At 41.1% G+C, this 14977-nt stretch overlaps 1 protein-coding gene across 1 annotated transcript in view; it reads right to left on the minus strand.

The window, feature by feature from the left end:
- The window catches only part of BRF2 (BRF2 general transcription factor IIIB subunit), a 437620-nt gene that overhangs the window by 100710 nt on the left and 321933 nt on the right, over positions 1-14977 (minus strand). The gene's annotated exons all lie outside the window — the stretch shown is intronic.

Below are 14977 nucleotides of genomic sequence, written 5' to 3' on the forward strand. Positions count from 1 at the left end.
GCTTTCCTGACTCTGCTGAAAATGCCACAGAACCTGTTTCATTCTGCAGATGGTGCTGTGCCCTGCTAAATGGAAGTGTGGGAACAATGTTAGGTTCTCATCAAGCTTTATATTCAAAGATTGATGCTCTGTCTTGTTGTAGATGAGTTTCCATCAAGTATTGAGCTTCAAGTAAGTGTCCACAGCCTTTTTTAGGTTTTTCTTCCTTTTTCCTTTTTCCTTTTTCCTTTTTCCTTTTTCCTTTTTCCTTTTTCCTTTTCCCTTTTCCCTTTTCCCTTTTCCCTTTTCCCTTTTCCCTTTTCCCTTTTCCCTTTTCCCTTTTCCCTTTTCCCTTTTCCCTTTTCCCTTTTCCCTTTTCCCTTTTCCCTTTTCCCTTTTCCCTTTTCCCTTTTCCCTTTTCCCTTTTCCCTTTTCCCTTTTCCCTTTTTCCTTTTCTTTTTCCTTTTCTTTTTCCTTTTCTTTTTCCTTTTCTTTTTCCTTTTCTTTTTCCTTTTCTTTTTCCTTTTCTTTTTCCTTTTCTTTTTCCTTTTCTTTTTCCTTTTCTTTTTCCTTTTCTTTTTCCTTTTCTTTTTCCTTTTCTTTTTCCTTTTCTTTTTCCTTTTCTTTTTCCTTTTCTTTTTCCTTTTCTTCTCCCTTCTCCCTTCTCCCTTCTCCCTTCTCCCTTCTCCCTTCTCCCTTCTCCCTTCTCCCTTCTCCTTTTCCAAAAAACCCAAGCCACAAGTGCAGTGGAGATGGAAGAAGGACAAAATCCCTCTGAGAGTCACATGAATCTCGTTTTGGTTCCAACTGCTACCATCGTGTGTTCTGCCTCATTCCTTCCTTCATGGCTCTGTGGACTGCACAGTTTTAGATAGTTCTCAGCATACCAGTTTGTATGGGGAACAAATCTAGAGGGTACTTAGGTGGGGCTTGTCCAGGTTTATTTTCTTTCTGGGCAGGATGGCAACCAGTCAGTGTAATTGATTGCCACTCTGGATGTGTGGAAATCACTTCCTTAGTGCCATGGGAGTGCCCAGATGGTGCTATCAGGTCTGGTAGTACTTTAATTTAATAACCTCACCAATAGTTGCTACCACTAACAATTATGTCACAAAGGGCTTTTGTGCACTTTTTAATTAAGACCTGCTTGCAGGGAAAATCCTAATCCATTAGGGGTCGATTTATGCCTTGAAGCAAGGGCAATTTTTCTTTCCTTTAATCCGTACAAAGGTAGAATTTTCTTATTGTGCATATGTTATGTAGTTTTATTTTGCTATTTTATTTTGTTTAGAATTTCGATATCAGATCAGTGCTTCTCAGCAAATAACTTGTGGCATCACAGAATATTTCCTAAACTGTATAAATTCTTTGATTTTGGTCCACTTGTCTCCCTTGCTTTTGAATAACTGGAACTGGGTCTGATCTGCCATGTTCTTATGTATTTTAGCCCAGTGTCTCTTTTATACATAAGGTCAACACGTGTATATATATATGAAATATAAATAGGAAGGTCCCAGTGTCTACAGTTCTTTTTGTTGGTGTTCCTCATGTCCTGTAGTATAGTAAAAAAGTTGTAAAACTGTAGTCACCCCTGAACTTGCAAAAATAACTGAATGTCACAGCTGACACTTCCAGCAGTTTTACTGTGTCTTTAATTGCTTAACCTGTAGTGTGATGAAGGAAACAGAATGCCTTTCTGTTACTGTGTTTTCCAGTAAGATGCTTTTGGAATTCCTTAGCAGTGCTTTCTGGCCCTTGGAGATGTCCAGTCGTGTATAATGTGCTCTAGCAGAGCTGGCTCAACCCTGATAATCCAGGCCCTTAGAGACTGCTGCTATGCTAGTGAGGGGTGGATTAATTCCCTATCAGACTCTGCTTCCACAAATGCTGCCAAGGTGAAAATCATGTCCAATTACCACCAGAACTGTATGAGCACAAAAGCCAAAGAGCAAAAAAAAACCAAAACCAAAAAACAACTTTCAAGATGGAGCCTGGGTAGGCTGAAGAAAAAGTGTAAAAAACATTTCCTAAAGGATAATATCTTTTGAATTGGGCTAATTTCATCCCTAAGAGAGTAATACAGGCACAGAAAGCTGAGCAGGAATTTATGATTTAAAGTCCCTGTTGAAGAGAAGAGCAAAATTTGTTTGACCTCTGAACGCTGACTTTGGGTAAACATCTATTTCCCTGACAGGCTGGAAAATACCCATTTCTGAAGAGTTACCATGGTGTACCCTTCAGGGAGTGCAGGCACAGCTGGTGGGGGGGCTTTGCTGAAATAAAAAGCCTCTGGCAACTTCCTGCTCTGCAGGCTTCAGTGTTCTTCTGAGCAGGGCAGGCTTGAAAAAAGTGTATGAAAAAGTAGCAGCTGGCTTGCAAAGACAGATAAAGTTGTTCAGAAAGGCAGCTGCTATTTTCTGTCCAGCTTCTCCAACTGCTGGTGTATCATTCATATTCACTACTTCTCACATAACAGTATTGTGTTCTCTGAAGGCTTTGAATTTTTTAAATTTTTTTTTTTTTTTTTTTTTTTTTTTTTGCTTAGCTCTCCAAGTTGCTCTTCTGGAACTTGCATTTAACCTTTAAGAAACAAGCTGAAATTTCTGTCTGTGACCTTGAGGGAAAGGGGCAGTGGGGGTAAGAAATATCACTGTGTCTCACTGAAGACACCTTTCAAAATACCTAACAAGGCATTTCATGGGAGAAAAGGACACTTAATGTAAGTGACAAAATCTGTGGAGGGGCCAAAAAATGTCTTGCCACAGTGAGTAAAAGTCACATCTAGGACAATGGATGACAGAGACATGAGCTGGACAAGTGGTGTTTCTTTTGTCATGTGAGTCTGCTTCCAAAAAAGATGCCAGAGACATAAAAAGATGAGTGATAGAGGTATGGAAGAGAGTGGAGCCCAGTTCACATGTCAAGAAGGTTTTTTTATAGTATATATAAAACTTATCAGTCCTCATATTTGAGGTGCTAAGGCTAAGAGGAAATGCCAGTTTTCTTCTCATTTCTTTCCTGTCTTTGTTTTTTTTCCATTGCTCATTCAGTGCTGTGGCACAAACAGGGAATATTGCCTCTGCTTTTGAAACGTGTACATCACTACGGGAGACAGAATACTGAGTGGGATGCAGATTGCTTGTCTGTATAATGCAGGAAAATAATTAGGTCTTCTCTAGTGCCTCTGCAACTGATTAGTAACTCCTATAGTTCTTGGTGGGAGAGAGAACTGGCTGTAAATCATCCATCTTCAGCATCATGGATCTGCTAGTGACCTTAAAACAGACTTTATCCATTCTGAGTAAGAGCAGCTGATAATTATTTTGGTTTTTAGGTTGATTAGGAGTCTGATTTTATAGGTGGGGAGCTGAGGTACAAACAACAGACTGTGACTTTTGCAGTGGCAGAGGGAAAAATCTGTGGTAGAGCAGAATGCTGTCTTCAGGTCAACTATTTGTGCTCTACCTGTTCAGGTCAGCCTCCTGAACTGGAGACACTGTGAATTCACTCATCCTGTCCAAAACTACAGTTCTCTCACCAAAACCTCTTTCCTCTTCACCTCTCATCTTGCCATTCTGCTCAGCTTGAGATGGAGCTGATGAAATCAGCTTTGTTTAGTCAGTAAGTTTGGCATAAATCTGTTGATGGTGCTCCCGTGCTGTATCATCAAGGGGCTCCAGAGTGGGTGGAATCCCAGGATAATTTTAAACCAGGAGGGACTTGGAGGGTCAGATGTGGTTATGCAAAAATCCATTGCATTTGTTGTGTACCTTTGACAGTGGCTGTGTGATGTTTTTATTTTTGTGATATCTGCTCTCCACTTTCAGCAAAAGAGTTACCTGCATCTTTGTCATAAATATACTGCACCTCTTTGTAGAGCTGTAATTGAGTTAGGAAGGTTACCATAGCAACCACTGCGATTAATTAAAGTACTTGGGCATGGTAGGTTTATAGATGCAGAAAACATTTTCATGTATAAATAGTGCAATCTGTTTATGCTCAAAAGGATTTGCCCCTTCCCTCCTTTTTTCTTCCAATTTCAGCTGACAAATTGGGTTCTTTTTTCTCCTGGGGACTGAGAAATCGTTGTTTTACTCCCAGTAACCTCTGTGGAGGAGTCTTTGTGGTTGATGGCCACTGAAGACCTAATGACAGCTGAGTGAGAGGCACAGCCTTGTGCTGCTCTTTGTGGGAGGGAGAGTTTGCAGGTTGCTGGGGGCTCAGCAAGCAGGAGGTGTGGACAGGGGGAGTCCCCAGTCAGACTTCTCAGGTTTCTCAAACCACTGAAGTCAGATTCTGTTTCCCTTTTAATGACAATAGTTTTGGGTGTTTTTTTTTCCAATCATTGGCTCTGTTGGATTGAGAAAAAGCTTGGAACGTTCTTTGTGATCTATTTCTTTGCAATAGAAGCTGAGTTGTGTTTTTTCTGGGGGGTGGGGAACTTGCTTACATTTTCTTAGAGTTTCTTACACTTTCTTAGAATACTTGGAACCAGTCAACACAAGAGAGAAGATAGAGCAAAGCATTGGTCTGTATTTCAGTTACTAAGGTGAATCTGGACTATCTTTATGAAGGAACTGTCCAGGTGAAGGATGGTGCAACTGAGACCCATAGAACATTTTAATCTAATGCTTTACTCAAATCTGCCTGGTCAATAGAATCACCTTTGTCAACTGTTTGCAAAATCCAAGGCACTAGGGCAGAATTGCTGCTGGAAGGTTGAGCTCTGTGCAGTCAGCATTGAAATTATGTTCAAACACCATCAACTTCCATTTGCTCTCTCTGCTCCTGGAATTTTGTTCATCAGAGTCATTATCAAAGCACTGAGCATAAATAAGCTCCTTAGTAAGATGCTTTCAGAATGTAAGGTAACAAATTGTTCAGTGTCACATGAACAGATGCTCATTTGCAGACTGAAAGCTTCCCCTGTGAGGAGGAGAGATGGTGGTGGCTGCAGATGGAGTTGGAAGGTGCTGGGAATCCCAGGTGAAGCAGCAGTCACTGGATGCTCACAGTTGGCCCCATCCAACTTGGACATAAAAATTGTGCAGGCTCAAAACCTGACCCTACAGCAGCAGTGAAATGGAAACCAGCACTGTCCACACCTCTAGCCAGTAGTAAGTGTTCAGTGCCATGTGCATCCCTGCCTCTGCATTTTCATGTGTTGGAAAAGTGCAGATTTCACTTTCTGAGCACTATCCAGCTTATTCCTATTGCTCATTTTATCATCATGTAGTCAAATGCACTGGGGATTTCTAAATGGTGTGTAAAATGAACATCTGCCCATTGCAGGATTGGCACATCTGGATCCATTAATTTTTCATTATTTCCCAGTGTTGGAGGTCAGATGTTCACAATGTGGTAATGCTAAAAAGTTTCTAGTGGTGGATTTAATGTCTCTGAGGTAGATAATTCTACTTACACAAGTATTTAAAACAAACAAACTGTGGAAGCTTGGTGTAAAGATTTATATTTCTAGTTTTCCTTATTTTTTTAATCAAGAAATCCTGCTGAACTTACCCAAATAGTGACCTATTAATGATGTATAACAATTTTGGCAACTGGATTACTTTTATCTCTATTGTTTCAGAGAGGGGTATGATGAGATTTGCTGCACCACTCTTCTTGGGTATGTCCCCCCTTTTAAGCAGGTGGAATCACTTGTTTGTTAGCACTGATGTTACCAAACAGTTGTAAATTTCATTTGCCCTGGTACCATAAATACAGGGGCTTTGTGGAGTTCTGTGAGGGTAAATTATGCTTGTGTAGTAAGGAGTGATTAATAAACTTTGTAGTCACACACCTCATTTCTCATTTTGTACTTTGATTTAAGGAGCCTTCCAATATCCCAAGAATTAGCACTCATCCCAGCAGCCTTTATCATTCCCTGCCATCGTGCTGGATTTTGGAGCTGTTAAAGGGTGGATCAGTCTCTCCTGGTGCAAAGAAAATGTCACACAAAGGTCACCCAGCATCAGAGTGCTTCACTAAAATGGATGTTGAATTTCAAACGGGTACCTTGTTGGAAAAAAAAAAAAAAAAAAAAAAAAAAAAGGCAGAAAGAAAGAAAAAAGTTATGAAAATTTTCTTGGCATTTGCTGCATGTTCAGGAGCATTGCCTGGGGCTGGCCCTGGTGTCTGGACTATGAATAGGAAGGCAGACTCTGAACATGTTCCTAAATTGTTTATTCATTTCACCTAGAAGAAAATACAAGGACAGGGAAGGGACAGAGATGGAAGGGACCCCTCTGACTCAGCTCCCCTGCCTTCTGCCCCACACCTCTGTCCAACTTTGGGTTGCAAGTCTGGCATAATGGGTATTCTTGAATCATAGAATCATAGAATCCTAGGGGTTGGAAGGGACCTGGAAAGATCATCTAGTCCAACCCCCCCTGCCAGAGCAGGGCCCCCTAGAGTACATCCCCTAGGAACGTGTCCAGGTGGGTTTTGAATGTCTCCAGTGAAGGAGACTCCACAACCCCCCTGGGCAGCCTGTTCCAGGGCTCTGTCACCCTTACAGTAAAAAAATGTTTTCTGATATTCAACTTGAACCTCCTATGCTCCAATTTACACCCATTACCCCTTGTCCTATCACTGGTCACCACTGAGAAAAGCCTAACTCCATCTCCCTGACACTCACCCCTTACATATTTGAAAACATTGATGAGGTCACCCCTCAGTCTCCTTTTCTCCAAACTAAAGAGCCCCAGCTCCCTCAGCCTTTCCTCATAAGGGAGATGTTCCACTCCCTTAATCATCTCAGTAGCTCTGCGCTGGACTCTTTCAAGCACTTCCCTGTCCTTCTTGAACTGAGGGGCCCAGAACTGGACACAATACTCCAGGTGTGGCCTCACCAATGCAGAATAGAGGGGGAGGAGAACCTCTCTTGACCTACTAACCACCCCCTTTCTAATGCACCCCAGGATGCCATTGGCCTTCTTGGCCACAAGGGCACATTGCTGGCTCATGGTCAGCATGAAGGGGCAGAAAAATCTGCAGAAAATTCTGGCCACCCCAGAAAGGGGTAGAAATTAGGAAATGAGGAGATCAAGTGTGTTGTCATTCAGCTTCTGATCTCTGCAAAAACATGGAGGCAACAACCATTTGGAAAAACGAGGTGGCTGTGCATTGCTGCCTGTGTTCAGGTTGCAGTTTGTGAACAGCAGGAGGAAGTTTGCTTATCACAAATGTTCAGTTCACACCAGACTTGTGTTATTTCTGCTGGGAAATCGAAGAGGTGAACTGAGCCAGTGTTTCCACACTGTAGCAACGTGATGAGACTAAATGGCAGAACACTTGCACTGTTGAATATTTAAATGGCTGTCAACTACTTGTTACTTGGGGAAAACAACAACAAAAAAAAATAATCCCACGTGTTTTGTGCTTCTTTTCCTCATGACTGTGGAACAAGCTAATCAGTGGGCAACATCCAGAAACCCAGAGCAGAAAATCAGCTTGGTCAGGGGCTGTTTGTAGGATTATTTTGCTTGTTAGTGGGCAGGTAAAATCTTGTGCAGTTGCTGATGTACCATACCTGCCAAGCTGGTGGCCTGGGGTGAACCACTTTATGGGAAATGGGTCTTTTTCTTTGAACAGATCTGTGTGTTTCACTGATAGTGACTGCAACAAGGCTCTCCTCCAGTCATGAGTTTCATGTATTTTCTTTTAAATGATCCCTAGGATCAGGAGTTTAGCATGGGAATATAAATTATTCCAAATTTCTCTGCTAGTCTTAGTCCTTGGCTGCCCTTCCAGGGGTCTCTCAGAATGCAACCTTCTAAATGACAGATTACAAGTGTATTCTGGCATTCTTGTTCTTGAAAGCACATTTTAAACTCATGCATAGTTGATGTTTATACAAGAAGGGAAGGGGTTTGATCTCTCAGGTTCTAGGTGCTGGGTCTGTCTTTAACTTCTGAGTAGCCTATTTCCTAAAGCTCTGCTGCTTTTTTCACTTCCTCCAGAAGGGGGTAGAATAGTGTGTAGTTCACAAGAATTATTTATATGTCTGGGGGGGAAGCATGCAGGAAGGTAACTGACTGTGAATCACTGGTACTTCTCAGGATTGTAGCGTTGATTGTAGATGGAAAGGCTTTTCTTTGTGTGTAGTGTACTATTAAATCATGCACATGCTAATTATAGTAAATAAGATGATGCAAGCACACTGCCATTGCTGAAGTTAATGACCTGAGTCATTAGCATTTAACACACCTTTTGAAGTTCACTGGGTTGAATTAATTGCAGCACTGCAGAACACTGAGTGCACTGAGTTCCAGAGGTCTTTGCAGCAGCTGAGTTTTAACTGGCACTGAGATGATGTGATAGCACCTGCTGACAGCCCTGGGATTTGCCAGAGGAAAGTGATCTTATTCTTCAGAGGTTGAAGCCCCAGGGATAAAATTATCTTCTGATCAGTTCAACCAAATAGATTTTCAGGACTTTGATCTTGTTTGTGGGTGTACATGTGTGCATGTGTCATTTTCCTCCAGCAGAATTTATATGAAGACAAATGAGGAATGAAAAAGTAAACCACGAGTGTTTTGTCAGAATAAACATACTTTATAATTAGATAGCTATTACCATAGAGTAGGGGAAGAACTAAACCAGTATAAATCACTTTTATACTAATCTGATTGCAACCACCCAGGGTTTCGTAGCACCATAACTCATCCTTAAAAAAAAAAATCATACATTGCAACAATTCCAGTAAAATGTAAATGCAGACTAGGCCTTAGATACCAATTAAACTGCAGTTGACGGAGATGTTATTGTCTCAGTAGGATTAATGTAACAGAACAAAGAGCAAAATAAATAATGAATTAAGATTACAGTAGAAACATGTATCTGTGATACTGTCAAACTGGCCAGTGAGAAGATTTGAGGGGAAATTATTATATAAATCATTTAAGCAGTTTCTTTGGTAGGAGAATGCTAGTAGTTAGCAGAGAATCTAGTGAACCTGGATGCACTGAAATAAATTTGTGCAGTCTTTTGTAGCTCTGTAACTGTGAAACTGGAAATGAACATCTAGAGACCAGTTCCATCACTCGCCTACCAACCAAGTTTACTTCAGTGGCATACAGCTACTGCAAAAAAAGTTAGTGGTTCCCTTTCCTTTACAACATTTGGCTACTCAGAACACTGACTCTGTATTCTTCTTGTCTGCACTTTCAGGTTTCCCCAGAAAATTTGCTTTCATTCTGTTTTATGCTTTTTTTCTTCTTTTTCTGGTGGAAGTGCTGGACTTTACAACGAAGAAGGGGACAAGAAGGGGAAGGAGCATTAAAAGAGCCATGGAAGATTTATGGGTCATGGATTGCCTGTAGGTGGCAAAGAGCAGGCTGTGGCAATAATTTATAGTCTATTGCTATGACACTCCTAGGCTGAAGATGAAAAAGGGGCTGTTAAAACAAAAGCAGAGTATCTGGAATGTTGTAAACAAGAATCCTTTTATCAGAGCTGCTACCACCCTTAGCTGGTCATTTGCTGGGAAATTAGCAAGGCTGTAACATTTTCCAGGTTCAGTCTAGGATCCTCTGAGTCAGAATTCATCAGATTGTTCACACCACTTTACTGCTATGACTCAAATGATAAAGGCAGAGCAGAATAAAGATGGTCTGTCTGCTCTGCTCCTCCCCTGCAGCAGAAACAAATAGACTGCTATAAACTACCTTTTGGTCTTCCAGAACTATTTCAGTAACACAGATGGAACACCTGAGTGAATTTTAAGCCAGAGCCTGTAGACAATGTCCCTGAAGTTATGACTGTCCCACAAACTCCTGTGGATCTGGCTATACTGGTCCCCTTTTTTGGCTGTATCAGGGGGTCTGGCTGTGAGTATGGATTTATTTTTCTTGATCAAATAAGACTGCTAAGAAAATTTCCGTGGATTTTTAAAGTGCAGACACAGCCATCATTTCAGTTTAATTTGCAAGTCCTTACAAACAGCATAAGTAACATCTTTGTGCACCTGAATGTGAAATGCAGATCTCTAATAAAAGATCCAAAACCTCTCAACCTGAAGGGACTTGAAAAATATTAGTTGTAAACGAGAAAGCAAAACACATTTGGAAATGCTGCTCATTCTTGCTTCTCTTTCTTCTTCCTTAGTGCCTTTCATTTTCTAACAGCCAGAGCTGAGGCACAGCAGATGCCAGTTAGTCCTAAGCTCCCTGCACAGACTGCAGCTCCATGGCTGAGCAGCCTGCTGTGTACCAAATTAAAACACAGCATTCTCAAAATTAAAACTTTGACAACTGTGAATGGGGGTCTGTTTTGGTCTTTGCTCCTCTGGATATCCCTACTTAGATGTGGTTTGAATCAGACCTTTCTTGGTTATCTGTGCCTCCCTCTTCTTTCCAAAGCACCTCTCTGAAAAACCCTCCCTGAATACCTCTGAAGGGGGCCTGGTAAAACACAACATATAAAATGACACGATCTGCAGATGGATTAGGAATAAAAGAAATTAAATTCTCAGTAACTTAATCTTACTTCCTTTTTCTTCTTCCTGTGACCCCAAAGAATTCTATAATGATGTATGCATTCTCTACATCAGCAAGACAAAAGCCTCTGAACAGAGACAGCGATGCCCTTGGGCTGCAAAAACAAGCAAGCTGAAGAATGTGGCAGCAGCAGTCGTGTCCAGTTCATCCTCTGAGCAACTCTGAATTCTGAGATGAAAAGCTTTTAATAAATAGGTGAGCTCAGTCATCTACCCACCTAAGTCTGACTCAGCTGCTAAAACAGTGATTTTTTTCCTTGATAGTGGGCATCTCATGCTGGCTGTACGTGGACCATGAATTTGAATGTAGCTGCTGGATTTCATGCCTGGACAGGTCTTTTCTATTCAAAATCTTAAATTGCTGTGCAGAAATTGCCTTGCAAATGTGTCTTGTTAATCTACAGGTCTGAATTAAAAGCAAGACATTTTCTTTTTTAAAATTAGGGATGTATACTTCATGCTTTGGTCAATTCTGATTGTACAAGGTGCTTCTTTCTAATCCCTGCAAGCCATGTGCCATCCTTATCTCATGTTTTTCAGATTCTACCATATCTTCCTCCTCATGTGATCTCTGTGCCTTTCCTTTTCATCTCTTACTTGTCAACATTCACAGCTCTTCTCCCAGCTGTTGAAATAATACCAGTAAATCCCAAATGCTGCACTGCTGTGTCCAATCCTGCTCACTACAGCAGAAGCTCCATGGCAGCAGAGGAAGAGCTGCTTTCCCACTTAATGTGAGCAGTTAATTTGCCTCTGTTCTCCTTTCTCTCCTGATTTTTTTTTTTTTTAATAATGGTCTTAGTTCTTCTTCAGCCCATTAGTGCTTAAGAAGACCCTATGGCTTCATTGCACTCATTTTTTTTTGTTTTTTATGTGGACTTTGACAAATAAGTCTTCACGGTTTTGTTGCTTCCTTTTACACACCGAAGTGCAAGTCCCCAGTCATTGTAATTATTAGTATATTCCTGGAGAAAATTGCAATAGTCTACATTAAAGGGCTCCCTGCAGAAATTTACACAGTAGGTAACTGATTTCTCTTTGAATAAAAGGCACTTGGAACACTCAGGGACTTGAAAGAAGAGAAGGGAGAAGGAACAAACAGGATTTTCAGGAACAGGAGAATGATTTGCAGTGGTCAGAACAGATAGTCATGCTGAATTATTTGGATAATTAGTCTCCACTAGCAAATGACATAAACTACACAGTGCCCAAGTCTGAGCTGTCCTCCCTGTCTTCAGATATTTCAGAAGAGTGATTTGCTGAAGCTGATTTCCAACGTGAGTGTGGTTAAATTCAGAACTCCACTTTTGGGAATGTGCTTTCTGAAGTGCTTGGAACAGCCCAGAAAAAATCTTTTCTTGCAATACTTCAGCTTTTATTATTGTCCATCTAAACAGAGCCTTGTTATGTCAGGGGTCTGTTTCCAGTGGAACTGGAAGGGAATTAAAATCTTCTGCTTAAAGCCAACATGTAACTGTGGAAAGGACTGACCCCTCAGATCCTGACATGCCCTTTGTCCAACACAACTTGCAAACAAGATTAGGAGCAGTAGGAAAAGAGTAGTACATAGTGTGGTAGCTAGAGAGTCCTTAGGAACTGCAGAGAAGACCTGTAATTAACTGTATCAAACTAGAAAAATCAAGGAACAGTTCTGTTTTCCAGACTTCATTAGCAGGTGGAAAGAAGAGAATAGATGGGGGGAAAAAACCCAGCAGCCAGCAGGTTAGAGATAATTAGGAACAGTACTAAAGGATTTCTGTTTGACTGAAGCTTATGGGGTAGTACAAAGCCTTTTATTGCCACTGTAAAAGTTTGTGTGCTGACAAGTCTTCTGACAAAGGAAAACAAATCCCTGGGTAACTGAGCTGAGTTGCTCTCAGCTGTGAGGGTTCCTGACTGTGGGGATTCCAAATCTGCCCAGCAATGTTTCTGGCTAAATCCTGTATGGCATTTATTCTTTTAAGAGGAGATTTCTGTGGAAGGGGTTGGTCAGGGTTGCACTTCTCCAGTGAAAGTGCTCAGTCAATATATTCTAACTCAAGCTGAAGAGCTGCACTGTTTGGAACAGTAGAAGATAAGGAGGTCTTAGGATGCAAAACCAGCATATACAGGCAATGCAAATTGGGAAGCTTTTTTATGGGCAACAGGTAAGAAAAAGAAATGGTCTCAAATTGTCTAATTGCAGTGGAACTGTCACTAGTTCTGAATACCTTCCTTTACCTTTAACTTTCCTATCTGGTGATGCTACCCTACAGATTAAGAAAAACTTGGCTCCTTCAGCCTTTTAAGCCTTACTTTCTATAGATTAGATAATTTTCCATATATATTCTAGCCCCGACCTCTTAAAATTCTACTTTAATGCAACAGTGAATATCAATAAAGAAGATGATCTTATTTCAGTAATCCCAAATCTCTGTATGACTGGGTGACTTGGCAGTGCAAATCTGATAGAGGTAGGAGAAGCTCAGAAACGTTTCTGCAAAATTACCCAGAAAGCATAATATGGTTATTTGTTTTGGCATCCTTTTTGTTGCCCATCTTCTTCAGGGTTGCTTATGGATGTACTGCACGCCTGATAACTTTGACCTCCCACTATCACACCATGCTCCTCCTGGTGCTTCTGCCCTTGCTTGTTCCCCATTTATGCCTTCATGTTTCCATTGTGGATTTCTACACATTTGTCCTTTTCAGAACTGAGTCCACGGTTCGATTTCCAGCTGGAGAATTTGCAGTTTCACAAAGGTTCTCTACAGTATTTCCACTCCCACTCCTCCTAAAATTCCTGCAGCATTTTTGACCTGTACTTGCATGGGAGGTATCCTGAGTACAGAGCTGTGAAATGGTTAATGAGCCCAGGCAAAGTTAACAAGGGATGGGCAATAAATGGTTCCAGCTGTGTATAATTAACTGTAATACTGTGAAGTAAATGACTTTTATTGGCAAGCATGTCATAACTTCATTAAAAGTCATATTTACAGCCCTCTCACATGGAATGAGTACTTGTGTAGTCTGCAATTTAATGAGCACTCATTTTCACCTTGTTCCAATTATCTTCCACCCACCCCTCCTTCTCGGTGTGGGGAGAATGAAGATGAAATACAATGGGAGTGTAATTAAGGCTGGCACAGATTCTTTCATGAAATGTTTTTCTATTCCAGAACAATCATTTCTATTCCTTACTACTAAAACCACTTTAATGTTTAAAATATATAATTTTCTTTGGTCCCCAAAGCGTTCTTTAAGTAAGTTCTTCAAGAATGACTGTGGCAAAGATTTCTTATCCCAGAACCCCTGATAGCAGGACACCTGAGATGCTGTGTCTAATGAGGCACGGTGACCCCACCAAGGCAGTGTACACAAAAGGAAATTAGTATCACTTAAAAGAGGAAATTTGCAATTTAGCTTAATTACATCTGTGTGCTGTGAAGACCAGTGGAAAGCCCCAGCACTACCCAAAGAAAGCTCCTTCCCTCCTTTCAGATGGAATTGCTCTGCATAGTCCTGCTACCTCCTGGCATCCTCAGGTTCCTGTAGGCATGGAGTGGAAACGAGTTCTCAGGAAGGTACCTCTTGTAGAGAAGCAGCTCCCACAGCAGGAAGTCCACATCATTTTTTCCTTCTGTTGGAGGATTGCTCAAGTCTGTGGATGTGTTTAAAGAAGAGGTAGTCAGGCGTAGACTCTGACATTTTAAAGATTTGCAGCAGGCTCTGTTTGGGACATGACTTGTTCTTGCTTCACTTGCCAGTTTACAGTTCATTTTAATTTTAGAGCAAACCGGACTACTTGCCAGGCTGTTAGCAAAACTGTGTTCCTCTGGGACAGAGCCTTCTATTTTTTTTTTTATATATTTTTTTTCTAGAATATTTTATAGACCTTAGAGTAAGTTTAACAAGACTGTTTTTTCAGCACCAGCTATCTAGTCATAGTTCTGGACTGACACAAATCAAACTTAATAGCCCAGAACAGCAGCATGTGTGCACCAAGTAGAGTGGAGTGAAAGCTTGTGGTCAGCTTTTCTGTACACTTTACCAATTGCAGTAATGACCCCATAACTGTGGAGTCTCATGACAGGTTTCAAATTGGAGACAAAATGCTGCCTGTTGCAGTAGCTGAGCAGTCTCTGGAAAGAAAAGGGGAAGCACGTGTGTGACAGGCATGCTAACAATTCATATCCCCTGGGATGGGCTCAAAGGCACAGAATGAAATAAAGGTTATGGGAGATTAATTACTGGGTGCTGAGAGAGTGACGTGGTTAGAACCACACGATAAATATAATTTATCTCATGGCACAATATAAAAGCAGTGCAGTTGTTGCTCCTCTTAGCAAAGCAGCAGCTTCCCAGCTCTTGGAATAACAGAGTGTACCCATTGCTGGGCTGTAGCATCAGGAATGTTTTCCCATTCATTTGCTTTCATAAGACTTTGTAGTTACTGTACAATTTTACTTGGTAATTAAGATGCCCACCTGCATACTTTACATCATTAATAACACTGGT

This window comes from Heliangelus exortis, chromosome 30 (genome assembly GCF_036169615.1).
Source record: "Heliangelus exortis chromosome 30, bHelExo1.hap1, whole genome shotgun sequence".
Lineage (NCBI taxonomy): Eukaryota > Metazoa > Chordata > Aves > Apodiformes > Trochilidae > Heliangelus > Heliangelus exortis.